Genomic DNA, 23,793 nt, shown 5'->3' with positions numbered 1-23,793 from the left:
AAAGGATATGATTTTAGTATTTTGTATGCATAAGGCATATGTTTTATCTTTTCATCTTCCCTTCCATAGTTGTTTTTATTTTATCAAAAATATGCTGACTGCAGAAGAAGGGAAAGTGAAGATAAAAGAGTCAATTGTATTGGGAATTCCTTGGCGGTTCAGTGGTTAGGACTCTGCGCTTTCACTACCGGGGACTGACCTGGGTTCGATCCCTGGTGGGGGAACTAAGATCCAACAAGCCATGTGATGTGGCCAAAAAAAAAAGAGTCAATTGTATTGATTATTATTATTATTTTTGGTTAACTTATTTCTTAAGGGTGGGAAAAAGCTATACATTTAACATTATCAGAGAAAACTAAATAAAGCTGTTGACTAAAACCAAAAATGAATATTTAGATTATAATCCTAACTCAACAATTTATCAGCTATGAGCCTTGAGCAATAAGCCTCAGTTTCCTAATCTATAAATGGATAACATTGACAGAATGTAACTCATAGGGTGGTTGCTATTATTGGATAAAAGGCCTGTAAACCCTTCAGTAGATATTTTTTATTGTTAGAGACTTTTTTTAAGGAAGAGAATTAACATACAATTTAATCATAAATAAGCAGTTATTAATACATTAATATAGCTCTTATAGTTTTAAATGTATTTCTTAAGAATTAGTATTAGGGATTCTTTCCCCTTTATCCATTATGTGTATCTGAAACCAGAGATGACTTCAGAGTTTCTTAGTAGGGCAAGAAGTGCTATGTAAATCAATGCCAAATGGACTAATTCCTTTTTTTAATATAAAATTATATTGCTCATAAGCATGTTATTTAAACTGCAGAGTACATTTATATCTTTATTTTTTTATTTTTATTTTTTTGTGGTACGCGGGCCTCTCACTGTAGTGGCCTCTCCCGCCGCGGAGCACAGGCTCCGGACGCGCAGGCTCAGCGGCCATGGCTCACGGCCCCAGCCGCTCCGTGGCACGCGGGATCCTCCCAGACCGGGGCACGAACCCGTGTCCCCTGAATCAGCAGGCGGACTCTCAACCACTGTGCCACCAGGGAAGCCCTATATCTTTATTTTAAGAAAAATTTTGTTTGTACTTTTAAATATTATTTAAATAATCCCAAACAGTTTTTTCTGTTTTTCTTTCTAAAGAAACCTTTTTATTTTGGAATAGTTTTAGATTTGTAGTCAAGTTGTAAAGATAGTGCAGAGAGTTCTTGTGTATACCCTGCATCCAATTTCCTCCATTGTTAACATCTTACATTTCTGTGCTACATTTGTGAATCTTGGTATTTACTATTAGCGAAACTCCAGACTTTATTTGGATTTCACTGTTTTTCCATTAATGGCCTCTTTCTGTTGCAGATTTAATCCAGGGTACCACGTTGCATTTGGTTGTCTTTTATCCTCACTCTCCTCTGGTCTGTGATAGTTTCTCAGTCTTTCCTTGTTTTTCGTGACTTTTACAGTCTTGAGGAGTCCTGGTCAGGTATTCTGTAAAATGTCCTCCACACTGTGTTTGTCTGGTGTTTTTTCATGATTAGATGGGTTATGGGTTTTTGGAAAAAATACCACAGAGGTGAAGTGCACTTGTCATCACATCATGTCAGAGGCTACATGATATTTCATCACTTGGTTAACGTAGTGTTTGCCAGTTTTCTCATAAAGTTATTATTTTACCTTTCTCTTACTTTATCCTTTGGAAGTGACTCCAGTTCCATGTCGGCGGTGGGGGTGTGTGTGGGGGAGTGTCTGTTTACATATGTTATTTGGAATTCTTCTGTAAGGTGGATTCACCTCCTCTTCCCCATTTATTAAAACAATTTACATCTTTATTTTAACTATCAGGAAAATTTTGTTTAGAATTTTAAATATTATTAATTTAAATAACCCCCAATTTTTTCTAGCTTTTTAAAAATATAAAATATTTTAACAGTGGTTTGGAGAATAAAGATCCGAGAAAGCCTTTGAAAGAGCTATGTTTAAGTGAATTATATATCCGTCTAGAAATTACTCTGAGAGTAAAGTTCAGTGTTGGGATTTTAGAGAAGAGCTCCACATTTGGGGGCTTGTTTGGAGGGAGACTGCTGTAATCTGAGAAGCAAAGCAAATAGGGTATCTTATTCATTGGTGCTGTGCTAGTATTTGAATCCTCCTTGTTCTTCCCTTTCCCTCAAAAAGCTTGTAAATACTGCAGCAGAAAAGACGGTATTTTTGACCAATTGGACTCTTATTTTAAAAACAGAACTGGTAGATCTGTGTCCTGAAAGATATTTATTTTACCCTAAGGAGAATTTATAACTTGAGTGCAAGGTAATTCTTGAGAATTGCAGTTATTACAGTTCTTTCAGTTGTTTTTATATCTTGCCCTTCCATTGTATCACTTGTACAGAAAATATCATTGGGCTTCTACTTTAAAAAGAAACTTATTCAGTACCATTACATATTTTTGTTTCTCTTTTAAATTTTCATCAATTTTTCTGTCCAGCAAACATTTATTTAGATATATTATATTCTAAGCATTGGGGATACAAACATGATTGTCAGCCCTTGCCCTCAAAGATCTTAAAATTTATGAACACATATTTAACATGCAAAGGTAGCATAATAGTGCTATAATCAAAATATGTACTTGGTGAGATGAGGGCCCAAAGTTTTCTCTTTCTTTAAAATATTTATTTATTAATTTTGGTTGCACCAGGTCTTAGTTGCAGCACGCAGGATCTTTAGTCGCGTTGTGCGGACTTCTTAGTTGCAGCATGCCTGTGAGATCTAGTTCCCCAACCAGGGATCGAGCCCCGGCCCTCTGCATTGGGAGTGAGGAGTCTTACCCATTGGATCACCAGGGAAGTCCTGAGGGCCCAAAGTTTTCAAGGAGGTCTTCACAAAGATGTTGGTTAAACATTTTTGAAGAAATCTCGTCATGTTGTTTGGGGAGTAATTTGTACCTAGTCTCATAAGTACACCTTGGTTAGTGAGGGAAGTTACATGTAGCTGTAGTTCAGTATGGCTGGAGTGATTGGTGAGTATAGAGGAGTGAGGACATTACCCTGATCTGGCCTGTGAAGTGGGTTGGCACATGGACCATCTTCGTTTGCAGACTTCATCTTAGACTCATACAATAAAAAGCAATAAAAATTCCGTGGTGGGGAGCACCTGGGATATCTGCATTGTCAGTAAGCTTCCTAGTTGAGAAGCTTACTGAAACCAGTTTTTACCCTTGAGGTGCCAGAGGATGATTTTAAGTTATGATAAGTGACATCATTAGATTTCCCTTTTAAAAAGCCTACTGTCAGCATTGTGGAAGATGCAGCTGTGGAGTGGATGGAGGTAGATAGACTTGTGGAGACAACTTAAGAGGCAGTGCAGGTTGAAAGAATGGATTTGAAAGGGATTGAGTATGTATAAATTAGTAACCAGTTTGATATGGGAAGTAAGAGAAACAAGGAATGAGGAAGGTGAAGAATTGAGGTGTTTTTTGTTTTGGGCTGTTGAGCAGATATGGGTGTTCGGAAGGAGCAAGAAAGAGTTGAGGAGAACCAAGGTCGGGGGAGGTTTTTTTGGTTGTTGTTTGTGTGTGTTTTAACAGGATAACCATTAGGTGTATTGGAGACTTGAATTCTAAGATATTTGGTGTTTTCATGTTTTATATGTCTACCAGTGTAATTAATAGTAGAACATTTTTGTTTATTATTTTTTATGACGCATTAAAAATTCATTCTTTCATCAGAGTGTGTTCAGTGCACTCTGTTATAAGAACTGTGCTGAGGTGCTAGAAAGTACTCCAGACGGGACAGCAGCAGTAAAATCATAAAGGTCACAAAATGAGGAGAGGGAAGGCATGCATTACAAGGTGCTCAGTGTTACTGGAGTTTGAGCAAAGTGGGGCTTGGTTAGAAATAAGACTTGAAATGTGGGAAGGGACCAGATACTAATCAAAGACCTTATAAACTGTGTTAAAGCATGTGGACTTCAGGAAATAGGGAGGCAGCATAGTGCAGTGAATAAAGGCCCCAATTGTGGAGCCCAGATGCCTGTGTTCAACTCTGCTGCTTACATAGCTGTGTTACATTACACACACACACACACACACACACACACACACACACAATATAAAAGCTCGTTATTTAAATTCTCATAGGTAGTTGTGAGGAGTAAATGAACACTTCTAAAACATTTAAAGTAGTGACTAACATATAGTAAGTGCTATTTAAATATTTGTTAAATAAAAAATAGGGAGCCAATGAAGGGTTGTTTTTAAGTAAGGAAGAGATATGGTTGGATTGTATTTTAAATAGATGATTCTGGGGCTGAGTAGAAGATAGATGTTAATAGGCCAAGGCTAGGTTTAAGAAGACCTGTTGAAATTGGTCCAGGCCAGGTGAGAGATGATGGTGTGAACTGTGGTAGTACTGTTAAGGGTAGACAGAGAATAATTCAACAAATATTGAGGCGGTAAACTTGGCAGATCCAGGTAATTGAATATAGAAGAAGAAAGAAAAGAGTCAGGGTTGATTCCCACATAAGATATTATTTTTAACATTTTTAAAGCAGTATTCATTTCAAGCACTTTGGATCTTAGATGTCCTCTATGCTAGTTATATTTGAGGCTTTGGTGTATGTTATGATGCTTCCATAAAAATGAGAAATAATGGCCTGAGATAGTTTTTAACTTCTCTTAATGTATAGGCCTTTCCTGTTTTTCTCAGTATGTGGAGAGAAATGTCTCTTTAAAGATCCACTATTATGTGGAAAACTCTCATTTAGCCCACGTCCAAAGAGCTAGAAAGCTTAAATATTGATTTTTTATGTTTTTATATTATAACTTTATATTAAGATTTGTGATTATAAAAATATAGCACCATAGTAATGCTGTAAAAATTTGAAGTGACTGCTGAATCATTAAAGAGGTTAAAATTTGTTAATTCTATTATATCTAATTTTTCATTGTGTATTCATATATGGTAAATAACTTTGATAGGCAGAACATTCATCACCTGTTCATTCCTTTGATAAATCTTAACTCCCCAAATCTAGATTTGTCAAATTTTAAGAATATTTTTTCTTGCCATTCAGTTTTATAAAAAGGGGAAAACTTGGTTGAAGTTAGAACTTTCTTGAATTTGAATTTTCTCTAGATTCTTAATGAAATTATTAAATGGATAGGAAATTCAGTGTCCTTATATAGTATTTTAAATCTGGGTCCTGGGTTGTAGTGGTGTACATAGTGTATGATGTCTGTCAATTATGCTATTGCAGGGCTCATCAAATCTCCCCACTAAAGACAGTTGAGAGGGATGATATTTAAACTGAATCTTGAATGAATAATTGGAGTGGACATGGGAGAAGGTCATTTGAGGTAGAGGGAAGAGCAACATATACAGGTACAAAAGCATGAAAAACTATTATGTGTATGCTGGAAAGTAGTTTGCAGAGGGCATTGTAGGGTACATGTGAATATGAGGCTGGAAAGGTACATATGAGCCAGATTGATAGAATTTACAAATTCTGTGTGGTTTGTAGGCAATTTGGAAGACACAATTTTAAGCAAAGGTGAGCATTATGATCAGGTGTATTTAGGTAGTTTATGTAGGTGGCAGTGAGGAATACAGATGGGAGTTTGAAGGTCACTTAGGAGGCTTTTTCAGGAAAGAATGATTAGTGCTTGAAATAAGACAGTGACAATGAAGGTTGTTGATTGGAGAAAGGCTTAGGAGGTAGAATTGTGAATGAGTAGTCTGTGATGAGGAGAGGGAAGTATTAGAAGACATCGCAGATTTGTGGCTTGGGTGTCTGGGTGGAATTGAGAAACTGGGCGTCATTAGCCATCCATAGTAGAGATTAAGAGGAGGAATTATGTGTGGGATATTACATAAAGTGCCAGATTAATTTTCCTGAACCACGGTTCTCAAGTCACTTTCTTGCCAAAAACCCATTGCCAGGTTTTTACTATATTTAATCAGCTTTGTATATGAATAAATGCAAAGGGTACCTTACTAGAAACATGGTATTTAATAGATGTTTGTTTAATCCTAAATGGACACTCAAGGTCTTTTCTTTGGTGTCGTAGCTCACTTGCTTATTCTTTTTCTTCTTGCCTGTCATGTATCCTATGATTCAGCCTTATGAAGATACTTTCTGTTCCTTATGGCATTTTCACTCTTTACCACTCCCTCCCTTCTCTTTTTCTCTGTGTATCTTCTGACCTATGTATCCTTCAAATCTGCATACCAGGTTCTCCTTTTCCAGGCAACCTTCCCAAATTTTTTTTTTTTTACCTGAAAGAAATTTTCTTTGAATTCATAATCTTAAGGTATCTACTATTTTTGTCTCTTATTATAGCTTATATAAAACTTTATCTGATATATCAAGTGAGTTAATGTATTTAAAGAGTCTAGAACAGTACCTTGCACATAGTACTCAGTAAATGGTGGCTGTTATTATGGTGATGTTAAGATGATTAAAACAAATTGATATAATAGTAATAGGGCAGTCTGCCTTTACCGTCTGCCTTCTTGTGATGGCAAAACTGATTCGTTCTCTGTCCTTGGACACTAGGAAAGCAGTGTCTTTTTTACATTGATAATGTACATAGAAGTGCAAAAGGTACTGTGCCGTATCATCTTCAAAGTGAAGTTATTCTCTTTGTACATGTTCACTATTCTAGAACTCTACTGAGGGAAGTAAAATGGTAGACAAGCCCTTAACACTGATTATCTCGTTAAGCTTCACCGCAGTTGTTTGAGTAGGTGGTGGTGTTAGCTCCAGTTATATGTGGGCAAACAGGCTTAGGAAGTTTGAAGATTGCCCAAGGTCAGTTTGTAGGTGGCCGAGTTGTTATTTGAACTTCCACTATTTGACTCCAAAATTCTACACAGTAGGACCTCAAAAGTGTAGGATTTATTCCTTCATTGCTTTCATATCATCTACATATTCAGCTTGTTTTAAGAGGGCCTACCATGGGACGTATACATAGGAAAGTACTTTTTGTTTTTTCTTCTAAATTTTTTTTTACATATTTATAGTTTGTTTATTTTTGTTATGAAATATGTCAACCATGCAGGAGAAGTACCTGCAGTGATATAACAAAGTATCCACGTAACTACTACCTGAATTAACAGATGTTAACATTTTATCATATTTGCTTTAGAGTTTTTGTGGAGTTTTTGTTTGTTTTTTAAAGAAATATGGCATTACAGTTAGAGTTGATATCCTCTTTCTAATCCTACTCCCCTCCCTCCCTGTTCCCAGTGGTAAAGTTCCTCCTAAAGTTTGCATATATTCTTTTGTTCTGTTTTTATACTTTTACTATACATATATGTATGCATAAACAATGTACAATAATGTTTAGAGTTTACTTGAATGTTATACTGTATACTATTCTACAACTTGTTTTTTTCACCTAAAAAATGTTTTCTAGATGTATTGGTATATGTAGATCTAGTTTATTATGTTAAAGAATTTCTTATATATAATCATACTATAGTTTATACCTACAGTACAGAAATAGGTCTTTAGATTGTTTTCAGATTTTCACTATTACAGACAGTGCTGCAGTGAACACGGGAAAGGTATCTGCAGATAAGATGATAAAATTTGTTTTTTGTTTTTTCATTGCAGAGTTTATCTTAAGGTTAATTAAATATTTGTTCTTTAGTAATTTTTATGCTTTGAATTGAATAAATAGAATGAATAATATTGACATTGATTTTAGACCATAAATTCCTAAATTTTGTACCACTTTCCTCAGTCTATTCAGCTGTTCAAAAACCTGTGTTTAACTCAGTATTGAGCCAGGAGTTGCACACTGGTGGCCTGTAGGACAAACTAAGTGTAAATGCTTGGCCTTGTATCGTTAAAATTTTTTTGAGTCAATATTTTGGAGTTAAGTATTTTGTGTAAAGTCTCTATTTTTGGATTATCCTGAAAAATTAGAAGCGTTGGCAACAGTGGGGCCCACATTTTCCCATGGCAACAGTTGGCCTAAGCTGAGTCACAGCTGCCCTCCCTTATGTTTTTTATTTATTAAAAAAAATTATTTATTTGGTTGTGATGGGTCTTAGTTGCAGTAGGAGGGCTCCTTAGTTGTGGCATGTGAACACTGCATTGGGAGTGTGGAGTCTTAACTACTGCTCCACCAGGGAACTCCCACAGCTGCCCTCCTTTAGATGGGCATAAGCTCTCCAGGAAAACAAGTTCCTACCACTTCCTGTTACTGTTTATTATTGCCCTTGCACTGTTGTTTATAGTGAAGAAATACTTTTCTATTGATATTTTTATAAAAAATGGGGGGAAAGTGTAGCTAGACAACTGCAATATTCAAGAAAAGTAGAATAGCATATTTCTCTGGAAGTGAAGAATATTGTAACATGATTAATATGGAAACAAAATGAGTCTTGTATGGAAAGATCACAGCCTTTCCTGCTTCACTGGTTTATATTACCTTCATTGTTTTGAGTTTGTGATCTCTGCATTTTGTGCACATAGCTGTGAGGGCTGCCACATAGTGAAGTTGAAGATCAAAAGGATATGAAGATGGCTTGTAAATTGTGAAGTTTTGTGCGAATGCAGGATATTTACCTGTTCTTTTAGCTGTTACATACACCCTTGTTCCAGAAAGATTTTAAGCAGAGGGGTTGAAACTGGTTTAATCTTCTAAACCATCCTACCTTTCAGCACTGTATTTATTAAGTACCTTTTTCAGAGGCTACAAATGGATGGTCGAGGATTTGGATCAAAAATGTGTTTTGTCTGCTCAGTGTTTTTGTGTTTTTTTTTTTTTTTTTAGTGTTTTTGTTTTTAATTCGACTTACTTTAAAAACCCAGTTCTACCACTGTTGCCTTATTTCTAGCTGATTCACACTTTTACCTGCCTAGTCTCTGTAAGTATTTGATTTGTAACCTATTTAAGGCAATTTATAAAGATGTATAAACTAGAAAATACCACAAATTAAAAACAAAGAGAAAGAAGAAACGAAAACAAAGGGTAGGGACAAAATGGAATGAGAATCTAGGCCACAAAGGTCTATCACAATGGTCTTGTTGCAGGCAGAGAGCACAGATTTGACTCTGAGCTTTTCTATGAGGTGACGTTTTTCATAAAGTCCTTAAGATAAAAATAAACAGTTCAGAAAGGTAACTAACTTGATACTATCAGACTATAACTTCTCATAGGGGTCCTCATAAAGAGGATTATGTGTAATTATCATTTCCCTCATCAACATCTCTAAGGTAGATGGATGTCTAGTATTTAACAGCACTCAATATGGGAAGACCAACCACATCACATGAGAGTCAGTCTGAATGAGTGGGTAGGTTGTCCTTTGGTGTCTGACCAATGGATATAGTTTCCCTCAATCCAGTTGTTGATATTTATTGAGATTAAGCTCCTTGACAAGTACCTAAAGTGCAGGTGTTCCATATATCAAACACAGACCATTCATATGTAGGATTTAAATATTTTTGTGAAAACTTAGTTTTACCCAAATAAAACTGGGATTGCTTGAAGGTTAAGATTCTTCTTAGAATCTGCTACATTCCTGTCCTGTTTGAAGGTGGACAGAGCAGTATTCTTCCAGAGTATACAAAACTGGTAAAGTCATTAAGAAATAGATTTAAAGAAAAAGGGGGTCAGTACACAACTCTGTTTCATGCTGCTGGAAATTAATTGCTTCAGCAGACCATTCCTGTGAAAATGGACTCTTGGTGGTTTTTAGCATAGATTAAATGTAAGGAGGTATTGTTTTTATTTATGTTTATAATAGATATGGTCTCTTCGCTCAAGAAACATATTAATATGTGGCTCTGCCCCTTCTTTCTTTCCATGTGCTCGATTCCCCAAGTAAGATTTTTTTGTTCAACCCTACTGGAACTCAGTTTTTTATGTTGTTACCTTCACTACTGAATCTCTTGAATTCAGTGTTTATACCACTCTGTTTTCTTACTGATGACTGCCCTTTGTATTTCTCAGTTTGCCATATGTAGCCTCAACTTTTTAGCAATACTGTATTTTTCAGCTGCTTAAAATAATTTTGCATTTGGTTATTTTGTATTCATATTCAACATATTATTTTCCCTTCCTCTAAAACCTGCCTCAAAAAACTGCCAGTCATTTCCATCTTTAGCCTTTCAGTTTATAAAGCTGACTCAGTCAGTCCTGGGCTCATGTTATATACTTTATCACCTCCTTTCCTTTCTCCACTCTCCCATTTTACTCTAACTAGATTGTACATTCTCTTAGGGGGGTGGATTGCATTTTATTCACCTTTATTTATAGTAAAACCTTATATCACAGAGCCTAGCAGAATAGTCAATGAATGAATTAAAGGATATGTATATATAGCTCACATCTTCAACCATATTGTAAGTTTCTTATGGACAGGGACTATCTCAGCAGTGCTTTTAGGTCACATGTAGTTTTCCATAGATGAGACACTTAAGTTACATGGAACACAGATATGTGTTGTTTGATTTGAATACTTGGCACTTGGTAGATCCTCAGTAAATAAATTGAATAACTGACACTGAGAATGTAGTTATTTCTCATTATTTGTTTCATTGGAGGCAAGCATTGGTGTGGATAGTAGTAAACTAGAAATCAGTTCGAGAGACAATGGAAGTTTTCCAGTTGGATTGGCACAACACCTGGACAGTGGCTTTGGTTGTAAACAGGGGATCCACCGTTAGGACCAAATCATATCCTTGAGAACGCCATCTTTAAGACCAAGAGCAAGTAGTAGTAGACCAGGTCAAAAAAAAAATTGCACTCTTGCATAATTGCCGTTTGACTCTAAAGCTCTTTTTTTCCCAAATCATCCTCACTGCTTCCATCCTAGTCCAGGCCTCTTTTATCTTCTAATTGTAGCCTTCCCTTGTTCTAATATCTCCTATACATCTCCGAAAAAATCACCACGAAACATCAATTTTAGAACATTGCTCCCTTGCTTAAGAATTGCAGTGATTTCTGCATTGTCATAATTCCTTTGGGCTATCTGCATTAATATTCACCATAACTTGTACTTAAAAAAAAAAAAAGGTACACAGAACAGTATGTTTTCTGTTATTGTTGGTATGCTTAGAAGTATTAGTAAGCTTTTTTCCTCTGAATTTAAGGCAGTGGATTTGTGTGTGTGACTTAGTTTTGATTTAAAAAAAAAGATATACAGGCTGTAGCTATGTTTGTCTAATTGTCACTTGAAAATGTAGCCTTTGTAAGCAAAAGCGAAAAGAGTAATATGCATGGTAGAAGGTTAAAAAGCCTTTAAGTTTTAGTATTAAGTTTGAGACAGTCAGTTGATTTTCTACAGGATTTTTAAATTGGTATGCTTTCTCTGACATATATTAATTAGTGTTAAATCTTTTAAAAGAAAAAAATTACATCGAAACCAGCTCCAAGCAGCTGGACTTTGAATGTATTTTATTGCCCATGTTTCAGAATTTGATTTTTGGGAATTTTAAAAAAGAAAGCTGAGAATAAAGTGATATAGTGTATCTTTAGTTCTGCGAACATGGTAAATCTTTATCTCAGTTTTACTGTGATTCCTGTAGCAGACATTTAGAAACACTTACTCTGTACCTACTGTGTGTTAATTACCATGCTATTTGGTAGAGATATAATGAGGAATATGTCAGGGTTGCAGCTTTGGAGGAGTGTTGTTGAGGAGACATCAAGGCAGATAATTACTGTGTGCCGTGAGAAGTGTTAAATATGTGTATGTACAAAGAACTATAAAATCACAGAGGAGCGAGTTACTCTGCTTAATTTTTTTGTCAAAACTATGTAAATAAATCCCGCAAGTTCTCTTTTTGCTAGCTGCTGAGAGCTTGCTAATGGTGTTTAAACACCATTGATAAGCATTAGGTTGAACCTGTGTAATTGCCATTATTGGCAATTTTCTATGGTTTAACTCTAATAGTATTTCAGTATGGCAATTAAAACAAGAAAATGAAACATGCTTAATGTCTTTTGCCAATACTGTTTGACAGTTGTTAGATAATTGATATTTTATTAAAATAAAGCTTTGAATATTGAATAAATGTGCCATTTTTGGAAAACATTTTTTTTGTTTGTTTCTTTTTTGTTTTTTTGCAGTACGCAGGCCTCTCACTGTTGTGGCCTCTCCCGTTGCGGGGCACAGGCTCCGGACGCGCAGGCTCAGCGGCCATGGCTCACGGGCCCAGCCGCTCCGCGGCATGTGGGATCTTCCCGGACTGGGGCACGAACCCGCGTCCCCTGCATTGGCAGGCGGACTCTCAACCACTGTGCCACCAGGGAAGGCCTGGAAAACATTTTTTTTTAACAGTCATTTATTTATTTATTTTTTCGCGGTACGCGGAGCTCTCACTGTTGTGGCCTCTCCCGTTGCGGAGCACAGGCTCCGGACGCACATGGCTCATGGGCCCAGCCGCTCCACAGCATGTGGGATCTTCCCGGACCGGGGCACGAACCCGTGTCCCCTGCATCGGCAGGTGGACTCTCAACCACTGCACCACCAGGGAAGCCCTGGAAAACATTTTTTAAAGCTCATTTGGTTTCTCTTTTTTAAAAGATAATATATGAAAGAATTTTAGTAACTATAAATTGCTGTGTAGTTATTTTATAATTGCTTGTAACCATGGAAATATAGTTATTTGATTTGGAAAGTTTTGCTTTCATAGCTTGACTCCATACAAACACCTGTTGGGTGCTAGATACTGTACCCGGCACTAGAGAGGCAAAGAAATTCAGTTCAGTGTTTGCCCCAAGGAGATCAGTCTGGTACTAGAGACAGCATGTATATAGTTACAAAGATTGTGGGAGGCAGCACAGGGTAGAATCAGTGATTTTTCAAATTTATTTTAACAGTGGAAACTTTTCCAAAGAGCTTTTATGCAGAAATCCAATATATAAACAGATAAAAAACAGAATCCTGCCTATTTGGCCTCCTCTCTGTCCTCATTCCTACTGTTTGAAACCATTGGTGTGGAAGTCAGAGACAAATCGGGTTTGCATCCTGGCCCTGCCACTGTTTAGCTGTTTGACCTTGAATACATGCTTTAACCTTAGTGAACTTGTTTCCTCAACTGTTAAATAAGTATATTAGTTTTTTTGCTGGGTGTTGTAAGAATTAAACATTGCAGGAAAAGGGCCCAGCATATAAAGTCATTCCGTAAATGGTAGCTATTAGGATTATATGTACATGACACAGTGAGATTAAAGAAGAGTAGGGAGTAGGCTGGCTAAGGAGGGCTTCACAGAGGTGGTGATGCGCTGCCTTCAGGCTGAATCTTTTTTAAAGTATTTATTTATTTATTTTGGCTGCGCCGGGCCTTAGTTGAGGCATGTGGATTTCTTAATAGTGGTATGGCTATGCGGGATCTAGTTCCCCTACCAGCGATTGAACCTGGGCCCCCTGCATTGGGAGCGTGGAGTCTCACGCACTGGACCACCAGGGAAGTCCCCTTCAGGCTGAATCTTGAAGGGAAACGAAAAATTGCAAAACATATGGGTGAGAGGCATGCACCCAAAGTGAAATATATCCATAATGAAGACTTCGGTATGTGGAATGCTGCCTCATTATCCCTTTCTGGAGATAAATGGCCTCACCTGAGTTCTACATAGCTTTTCCTTACAGTCTTTGACTCACACTTTAGTATTAGGCTGGGTTAAGCCAGGGTGAGAGTCGCTGACTTTCCTTGGTTAATTAAATTGGCTACTTAACTAAAGGAAAAAGTACTCTAAACCTGAATTTGTAAGCCGTGTCTTGGTTATAATGTAATGATGCATTTATAGACAAAGTCCTTCCTAACTGCAGTTGCATTAGTGTACTGAAAATTAGGATCCCTGTGTCCTCCTTTGAGGTCTTAATGTAGATCTTTGTAAATGTTTACTTCAGTAGGTAGGTAAGGGTTTTTTTTTTGCCTGAGATTCAGATATATGAGACTACTGCTGTGGATAAATTGCAGGTGGATGTATTTACTTTGGATTTTGAGAAAGAGAACTAGCAAATTAGTTTCTAGAAAGCTGATGAAACATCACTGGATGCGTTTTCTACCTCAACAATGATTTTTCTTTTTTAATTTTAAAATTTTATCATTTTTTAAAATGTTTATTTTATTTCTTTATTTTTTGGCTACATATTTTTTGGTCTCAGTTGTGGCATGCGGGCTTCTCTAGTTGTGGTGCACAGGCTCTCTAGTTGAGGCACACGGGCTCAGTAGTTGCGGCGCACGGGCTTAGTTGCCCCGCGGCACATGGGATCTTAGTTTCCTGACCAGGGATTGGTCCCCTTCATTGGAAGGTGGATTCTTAACCACTGGACCACCAGGGAAGTCCCCTGATTTTTCTTTTTTATAACAATCAGAGTTTAGGCAAAACATTTCAGTGTGATAGGCTAACAAATGGAGGTGTAGTAAACAAAATAGAGAAGATATGGAAATATCTTAGTGTCTTTCTGTATCTCCTTTGTGTGTGTGTGGGGTGTGTGTGTGTGTGTGTGTGTGTGTGTAAAATCATACAGCACTTACTGTTCTAAATGTATCAACTCATTTAATCTGCCTGACAACCCTATGAAAGAGATATTACTGTTAATTAAAAATAGACTATCAGATAACTTCATTTGTCTAGATAAGGGGGCTTGCCATACTATGGCTGGCAAGCCAAATTCTGCCTTCTACTTTTTTTTTTTTAATGATGAGAGATTACATCTATTTATTTATTATTTTTGGCTGCATTGGGTCTTCGTTTCTACGCGTGGGCTTTACCTAGTTGTGGCGAGTGGGAGCTACTCTTCGTTGTGGCGCATGGGCTTCTCATTGCAGTGGCTTCTCTTGTTGCGGAGCATGGGCTCTAGGCACACAGGCTTCAGTAGTTGTGGCACGAGGCCTCAGTAGTAGCATGCAGGCTCTAGAGCGCAGGCTCAGTAGTTGTGGCACACGGGCTTAGTTGCTCTGCGGCATGTGGGATCTTCCTGGACCAGGCAGGGCTTGAATCCATGTCCCCTGCATTGGCAAGTGGATTCTTAACCACTGTGCCTTCGTGCTAAGAGTGATTTTTACAGTTTTTAGTGGTTGGAAAGAAGCAAAATAATATTTTGTAAAAATTTTTATACAATTTATTTTCTAAAATAATTTCAAATTTTAATTTTATAAATCAATAATAATTTATTTAAAAGTTACATGAAATTGAAATTTCATTGTCCATAAAGTTTTATTGAAACAGAGACCCACATATTCCACATACATTATTTATTGTTGTTAATTTCTTGCTACAGAAACCATAAGGTCCAAAAACTTAAAATATTTACTGTCTGGCCCTTTATAGAAAGTTTGCTGACCCCTGGTGTAGATTCAAAGGAAAGGAGATAGAATCCAGACAAAAAGCGACAAAATAATATAGTTACAAAAGAATGTGTCTTTATTAGACACATACCAGGAATATGAGGATGACACAGAGTTGTATGATGAACAAGCCAGCAGTATTTTCTTGAAGAATTAAAAAAAATCTTTAATAACAGCTTAATTATAATGAAAAATACTTAAGTTATTTCAAAGTGTTGTATTGACCTCTTTTTCCTGTTGATATAAAATTTCTCCTCCAGATATATCTGAAGGGCTTTGTAAATATTTCTTCGAATTTGGGTGACAGTTGTTGCAGTTACCATTGAAATCTGAGTACCTTGGCCTCCTGATTTGATTTTTGCCCTTGGAACACAGATGAGTTCTGACACTTGATTTCTCAATTTCCCCTTCTTTATAATTTTGCTTTTGGCCCTTTAGGACTGGCTGTAGTCTGTAATGTTGAATATATGGTTCTCTGCTAAGGATGTGTATCAAAATCATCTGGAGAAAATTTTAAAATTTAGATGGCGTCTCAGAATCTCTGAGGATAAGGTCTAGCCAAGATTATTTTCAGGATGTTTCTCAGGGGGTTCTAACGTACACTCCTGGTTAAAATCCATAGTTACTTCCTTCAACTATTTTAGTAAATCCTATTTGAAAAAAAATACGTATGTGGCATTTATTGTTCTGTGTCCCAGAGGTTTTTTCCAACCTAAAGAATCATTGCCTAAATTTTTTTTTTTCATTGCCTAAATTTATGTATACTCACAGAGGTCATCAGCATCAGTTTGGTAAATTCATTTTCTCTTTTGATGTCACTCAATAGAATAGTAGAATACAAGTTGGAATTCACATTAGAGAGCAAGTAGTATAATTTAGTATTCTTTATTTTTATGAGATATTTATTTGGCATCATAGAATCCCAGTGAATCTGGAAATAATGGATTTAATGAGGTAGAACACAATTTATATGAGACTCAATATTTTTAGAAGGAATAGTTCATTTTGTTTTGTCAGTAGTTCTATCAGGCTGTATGTCTGTAAAACAACTGTTTAAATAGTAGATCTTTTCCTCTTGTTTTCATTTAAGTGTATTTTGACACCAGAGTGAAGTTAAAAGAAAAAAGTGACCTGCAACCTCTAAAAGCATACTAAAACAACAAGTGTTTGTCTTTTTTCACATTCTATTTCACTGTTAACAGGCATACACAGTTGTATCACACAGAAAACTGATTTGAGATAAAAAGCACTAGAAAGCGATATACAATAAAATCTAAGCAGGTCAGTCAGAATTCCATTTCTTAGGAACCATCAGATGTTCCAAATGGCTTCATGCCTTAAGTCAGAGAGGGATTTTAATCAACAGAGAAACGATCTTTGGAACTTCCCTGGTGGTGCACTGGTTAAGAGTCCACCTGCCAGTGCAGGAGACCGGGTTCGATCCCTGGTCCGGGTGGATCCCACATGCCATGGAGCAGCTGAGTCTGTGTGCCACAACTACTGAGCCTGTGCTCTAGAGCCCGCGAGCCACAACTGCTGAGCCCACGCGCCACAACTACTGAAGTCTGTGCGCCTGGAGCCCATGCTCCACAGCAGGAGAAGCTACCTCAATGAGAAGCCCACGCACCACAACGAAGAGTAGCCCCTGCTTGCCGCAACTAGAGAAAGCCCACATGCAGCAACGAAGACCCAATGTAGTCAAAAAATAAATAAGAAAAAAACAAGTGATCTTTGAGCACCCATCAACAGGTGAACACTGCTGGGGTGAAGATTATATCTAGCATGAGTTTAATGGGTGTGCTGTGAGAATGAGGAGGCATCCTGATTAATGTCCATAAAGGGAAAGACAAGAATGATGAGGTAGACCGGCCAAGAAAAAGAAACAAGGAGAGGAAGAGAAGAGCTGAAAGGTCAACAGTAATGAGATGGCACTTGTAAGTTGCAATGGCAGTGAATATCAAAAACTTAGTGGAGAGAGTGATGAAGAAACAGAGGACAGGAGAGTTCTCAGTTATCTGTTTTGTGCCTCAGTAGTAGCCCTTTGTTCAGGACATCTCTCTTGTCAGTTTTAAGTGGGACTCAGTATTTTACATTTGATAACCGTTGAAGGCATTGATTTACCTGGAGAGTATCCAGGGAGTAGTGTTTAAGCAGTATGAGGGGTGAAGAGTACTCATTCCAGTAGAGTTTAGTGATAGGCTAAGGCTATAATAATAAAGGCTGCTATATTATTATAACAGAACTGACGGTTTGGGGGCACTTTATTAGGGTTCTCCAGCAAAACAGAACCAATAGGATTTACGTATAAATTTAAAAGGAAAAAGTGACCACAGTCAATCGCCGGGAGAGGGAGAGAAAGGGGAGGGAGAGATTTTAAGAAATTGGCTCATGTGGTTGTGAAGGTTGGTAAGTCCAAAATTTGCAGGGTAGGCTGGCTGGCTGGTGAGCCAGGGAAGAGTTGATGTTGCAGCTCCACGTCCAAAGGCATCTCGGGGGATGTGTAAGTCTTTCTCTTAAGGCCTTCAACAGATTGGATGAGGCCCACCCACATTATGGAGGGTCATCTGCTTTACTCAGAGTCTACTGATTGAAATGTTCATCTCGTCTTAAAAATACTTTATCTCCTTTCTTCAGATTTATAATCTAAAGCTGTAGAGCATCTATTTGCAACACTTGCCTTTAATATTAAGAGTTACTAGACTTGAGATTGGTAGGAGTAATTCTCAGTAGAAAAGGTGATATCTTAATCATTGGTCCAAGGCTAATTGAAAAATGCAGAGTATTTTGGATGAGTGACTTAAATCTTGCAAAATGAAATATGGTAGTCAGTTGTAACTAATAGGAAAGTGAGGAAATGGTGCAGCTGTTGGAAGAATTTTACTTTTTCAAAAAGTGAACTATGCCTGAGCTTAGTCTGTCCCTCAATTATGAACCAACCTGGTCTTTTTTTGCTTTAGTTTTTGTTACTGCCTGCCAATAGCAGGTCCTAGTGAATCATGGACCTCCAAGCTGAAGGAGAATAAGAACAAGTAGACATTAAAGCCTAGGTATTTGAGGGACTTCCCTGGTGATCCAGTGGTTAAGACTCCGTGCTCCCAGTGCAGGCGGCCTGGGTTCGATCCCTGGTCAGCAAACTAGATCCCGCATGCTGCAGCTAAGACCCAGTGCGGCCAAATAACTAAATAAATTAAACAAACAAACAAAAAACCTAGGTATTTGATTAAAAACTTTCAGTGATCTAACATTTTCAAATTGTGAGGATAGGGGAAATCTAACTTCTTCATGTTAATTGTTCACGCAGACCACAAGATACTGCAAGGACAATTAATGTTTTAGTTACTTTTGTCATCTTATTTGTTATTAGAAAACAGTTTCAGAACTCTAGAAGCTTATCTCTGTAGGTGGGAGAGTGAGGAAATGACAAAAATTGATTTAAGGGAATGAAGTTACTCTCAGGGATACTTTGTTGTCTGATGTAATCTTACAGAATTAAACTGTAAATTTAAAAATTTAAGTTTGACTGGGGTATTTTTCAGAATATGCAATGCATTGATTTCATAGGTAAGTGTACCTATTTTTTTTTTCATTATTTGCATTGCAGTATGGCACTAATGATGTAGTTTTAAACATTGTTTTTACCTAGAGTAATAGTCAAAGTCAAATATTGAGAACTTAGAGAAACCTGTAACCTCATGTCTGATGCTGTGATAAGGAGCATCATCTGAAGTGAAGAAGAATTTGCTGGCACACCCAAAATACCCACCACTATTTACACGGATGAGTCCGTACAGTGAGGACTGTGCAAATCAAAACACATACGTGTATGTTCTGTTGGGTTAGTTGTACGGAAATCAGAATGATTTGGATGGTGCAGACAATTTGGGGATGGTGAGAGGAAGAGAAGACAGCACAAGTAAAAAAACATTTCTCATCCAGGGGCCAGGACCATTTTTGGGGAGATGACTGCTTCAGTTTTCATTTCTCATGAAGCGCACAGTTTATGAAGAAACAGGAGATTCTATTTAACTCTAGAAAACTAGTATGAAAAGGTACACAATAATTCTTCTGCCTTGCCTCATTGCTGTATCTGGAATATATTATTTGGATTAGGGTTATGAGCTATAATATAATATGTGCTATTCAAGGAAGGTAGATAATTTGCTGACCCTCTTTATTTTATTTTTTAAAAAAATATACCCCTTTCTCTTAGCTGTCATCATTCATTCATTCATTCATTCATTTATGGCTGCGTTGAATCTTCGTTGCTGTGCAAGGGCATTCTCTAGTTGCAGCGAGCGGGGGCTACTCTTGGTTGTGGTGTGCGGGCTTCTCATTGCGGTGGCTTTTCTTGTTGCAGAGCATGGGCTCTAGATATGCGGGCTTCATTAGTGGCACGTGGGCTTAGCTGTTCCACGGCATGTGGGATCTTTCTGGATCAGGGCTCGAACCCATGTCCCCTGCGTTGGCAGGCAGATTCTTAACCACTGCACCACAAGGGAAGCCATGCTGACCCTCTTTAAATAAGGCATTGTTGAGTGACAATTTCATGAGAGCAGGAACCATTGGTAATCACTTAATGTACATCTAATAATAAGTAAATCTGACAGTTTACATTTTTTATGTCAGTACACCTCTACTGTTACCATATAATTGGCTGTTTATGTTTTCCCTCAGACACATCCTTTATTTTCTGTATTGTTTTCCCCTATTTCATAAACTCCTGGTTAGCAAAGAACAATGTAGAGTTTTAGTGAAATAATATTTTATAAAGGTTTTTTTTTGTGTGTGTGTGTGTGTGTGTCTGTGTCTGTGTTGACATAGGATTTATTTTAAATAGTTGTTCGTTTGGGCTTCCCTGGTGGCACAGTGGTTAAGAATCTGCCTGCCAGTGCAGGGGACACGGGTTTGAGCCCTGGTCCGGGAAGATCCCACATGCCGCAGAGCAACTAAGCCCGCAAGCCACAACTGCTGAGTCTGCGCTCTAGAGCCCGTGAGCCACAGCTACTGAGCCCACATGCCACAACTGCGGAAGCCTGTGCACCTAGAGCCTGTGCTCCGCAACAAGAGAAGCCACTGCAGTGAGAACCCCGTGCACCACAATGAAGAGTAACCCCCGCTCGCCGCAACTAAAGAAAGCCCGCGCGCAGCAACGAACACCCAACACAGCCAAAAATAAATAAATCAAAAAAAAAAAAGTTCTTTGTTTAAAAAGCCAAAAATTTTAAAAGTTTGGCTTTCAGCACATATCCAAGTCACTGTAATGGCCTTCAGAAATATTAAAATCATAAACATCAGTGAACACTCTAAGTCTTCCTTAAACATAATATGACAAGTTCCAGTCTAGTACTCTTTAAGGCAAAGTTGTGTCAGTCCTCATAATTTTGACATTTTGTAGTGCTTATAATTTGAGATCAATGTAACATTCCCCCAAAATGCTGTTGTGTAAGCATCATTACTTCAAAACTGTATGTAATACTGTGTTACCAGGAAGAGAGAGAATAATACAGAAGAATTCTGCATTGCATAGAAATAAAACTCTGCTAAAATAAAACTGTAAAAAACTCTACTAAAAGCCTTTCATAAAAAAATGTAACAACCTTCTGCTTTAGTTTCCTTGAAGCTGGAAACTGATCTCAAAATTTGAAGCCTTAACATCACAGTGCCTCAAATTTTAGGATATTCTTTTGATTTACACCAATTTTACATGAGGCTGATTGTCCCATTTTAAGAATGGTCTAAGTATTGTGATTTTCTTCTTTTTAATAAATATTCAACTGGAAAATCCCTGGGTAAGACCTTACCAATCAATATGTTAATATTGAAGGCTTTAGCATTTAAAACAATATTGTTTGAGCAGAAAATTTCCATTAGCCTTGAAGCTTTAAGTCCCTAACTTTCAGACCAAAAGCTCTCATTGCAAGGTGAAATTGAGAGCTGTGTGGTGGACTTTATTTCCCACCTTGGTAAAACTAGACTTCTGCAGATCTTGTAGCTCTGTCCTGTCCGTGTAGTCTCTTTCAGTGTGTTACCACTTTCTATTGTAGTTTTCCAGGTAATTTTTAACGTAACTAACTATTGATACACAGCCTAATACAAAAGAATTTGACAGGAGAAAAATTTCAAATCGTTTGCTCAGAGATTATAGGACGGTATTATTGTTGTTGAAATATCTGTCTCAAGTGTGAATCTGTTAGCAGTGAGCCTTGGTGTCCTTGGGAAGTCCATGGGAGATAAAAGAACTTGCAAACTTGGCTAAGTGTGAAACCTTAGCCAATGTTTTTAACACATAGAAACAAAATGAGAGGAACTTTAATAATTTACTCACCATCCTGATTTGTAAGATTATTTTTTAATATTCTCTTACTTCTCTTTTCTTTTTTACTTTTCTTCTTTCTCTTTCTGTGGTGAGGTACTTATCCAAGTCATAAACATTGTTGTCTAGGAGAGCTGCACTGGTGTAGCAGAAAAGTGGATATAGTATTAGAATACAGAATACTTAAGAATTCTGCATTCCAGAAAGCATACTGAAGAAGCCTCTGTTTCTAGTGCTCAGGCAACACAGATCTGATCTCTTAAGAACGTCTGGATATTGACAAACCAAACTCTTCTTTGCAAATGAACAAACCAAACTCTTTGAAATATGTTTGTGATATATACAAGTAGCTTAGAGGGGATTATTGAAGTACTGCCAAAATACATTTCAAAAATGATAAGTCTTTTCATTCATTATGTTGACTTCGGAAGGATTTGTGAACCCCCATAAAATGCATGTATGTAATATTTTGTTTATCTTCATATGTCCTTTTATGAGGGAAGAGGTCTTGGCTTTCATCACATTCTCAAAGGAGTCCAGTGACCCCCCCAAAAGATTTAGAACTCCTCCACTAGGTGGTATGAAAATACTGCCTGGTTTATTTGTACTGTTGGTTATAAATATAGATTGTTCATTGCAAAGTACTCTAAACTCTGTCTTTTGCTCCATTTGAGAACCATTTATTTTTGTTGTTATGGGATATTTTGCAATTATGTTAAAATATTAAGCTAAAAGGTAACTGCAAAGGTAAATCTGAGAAATACTGTACCTTGTCTATATTAAATTCTTAAGTATGATACTTGGGCTTTCTGGTAACCAATATGTATGTTAAATAAAGGCAAGAAAGTTTAAAGCTAGGAAATTAATAGAGGATAAAATAATCTGAGTTAAAAGGAACCTTAGGTATTATCTTCTTTCCAGAAAAGTTAGATGAATTACTCAGATTTATAGAGTTGATGACTGGCTCAAACCCACATCTTCTTTCTTAATTTGCATTTAGGGCTCATCATACCTATTGTCTCTCTCTACCATTTGTCATCAGTACTTAGCTAGTTGTAATAAAAACATTATTAACCTATAGTAGTAAATAGTAATTAATTATAATTAGCAAATTGAGACGTTTTAAATTTAATCATCCCACTCTCTTACTACAACCTTTCAAGTGTTCATCTCCCAGGAGACAGAGACCTCTGCTTTCTTAATCCCTCTACTCTTTATTTGCCTTTCCTGTTATCACTTTCTGCACAACGTAGTTTAGGCTCTTTGATCCATTGTTTCAACTCCCTTCATTATGCATTCATCTCACATATCCTGTCAACCCTCAACCCAATCCTAGATCTCTAAATGTATGACTTTTTTGTTTCTGTAGCCAGACGACTATACATACTTGCTACAGAAAAATCACATCTTTGTAGATTGGCACCAGCAAAAATTCATGGTCTCCGATCTTAAAAATGTCCTTCCTGTACTTCCTGTTGTGTTTCTTTGCCCTCATTCTTCATAGCAACTCTTTCAAGCCTCTTACTGCCTTCTTCCTTTCTCCCCCAGCCAGCAAATGACCTTACTTCCTGTTTTCCCGGAATATAAAAATTTTTGCATCTTTTTCTCGTTTCTAATACAGTAGAAGAGGTACACCATCTTTATATCTGGATCTCTCATTCCTTTTTCTTCCTCCTCCTTCCATTGAGTATTTCCCTATTCTGATTTTTAAAAAAGACTTTATTATGGAAAACATCAGACTCATAAACAAAAGTAGAGAATAATAACCATTCATTATCCATCTTCAACAGTTATCAACTCAAAGCTAATATTGTTTCATATATGTCCCTCCATCCACACTTCCAAATTTTTTTGAAGCAAATCCCAGACATGTTATTCCACTGATAAAATTTTCATTGTATATTTCTAAACGACTTTAAAAAATAATCACGATACCGTTGTCCCTTGAAAAACTCAGTTATTCTTTAATATCATCAGACATCCAGTCAATGTTCACATTTCCCCAAATGTTTAATTGGTTTGTTTTACAAAAATTATTTATTTTACACTTTCTAAAAGTTCAGATCTAAGTAAGGTCAGTGAAGTCCAATGGTTATATCACTTATCTCTTTTAATATATAGGTTTCCCTTTCCAACTCTTTTTTTAATTTCCTTGGAATTT

At 37.0% G+C, this 23,793-nt stretch overlaps 1 protein-coding gene across 5 annotated transcripts in view; it reads left to right on the top strand.

Annotated features, from left to right (window-relative positions):
- The window catches only part of PAFAH1B1 (platelet activating factor acetylhydrolase 1b regulatory subunit 1), a 74,309-nt gene that overhangs the window by 5,528 nt on the left and 44,988 nt on the right, over positions 1-23,793 (top strand). The window contains exon 2 of one of the 5 annotated variants that reach the window (XM_060134514.1): positions 5,261-5,385. The exons of the other annotated variants lie outside the window; for them this stretch is intronic. The gene's annotated coding sequence lies outside the window, so the exon portion shown is untranslated. The remainder of the gene's footprint in view (positions 1-5,260; positions 5,386-23,793) is intronic. 5 annotated transcript variants of the gene reach the window in all.

The sequence above is a fragment of the Lagenorhynchus albirostris genome, chromosome 20 (genome assembly GCF_949774975.1).
Source record: "Lagenorhynchus albirostris chromosome 20, mLagAlb1.1, whole genome shotgun sequence".
NCBI lineage: Eukaryota > Metazoa > Chordata > Mammalia > Artiodactyla > Delphinidae > Lagenorhynchus > Lagenorhynchus albirostris.
Note: the sequence above shows the minus strand (reverse complement) of the source record. Positions and strands in the feature narration are given on the sequence as shown.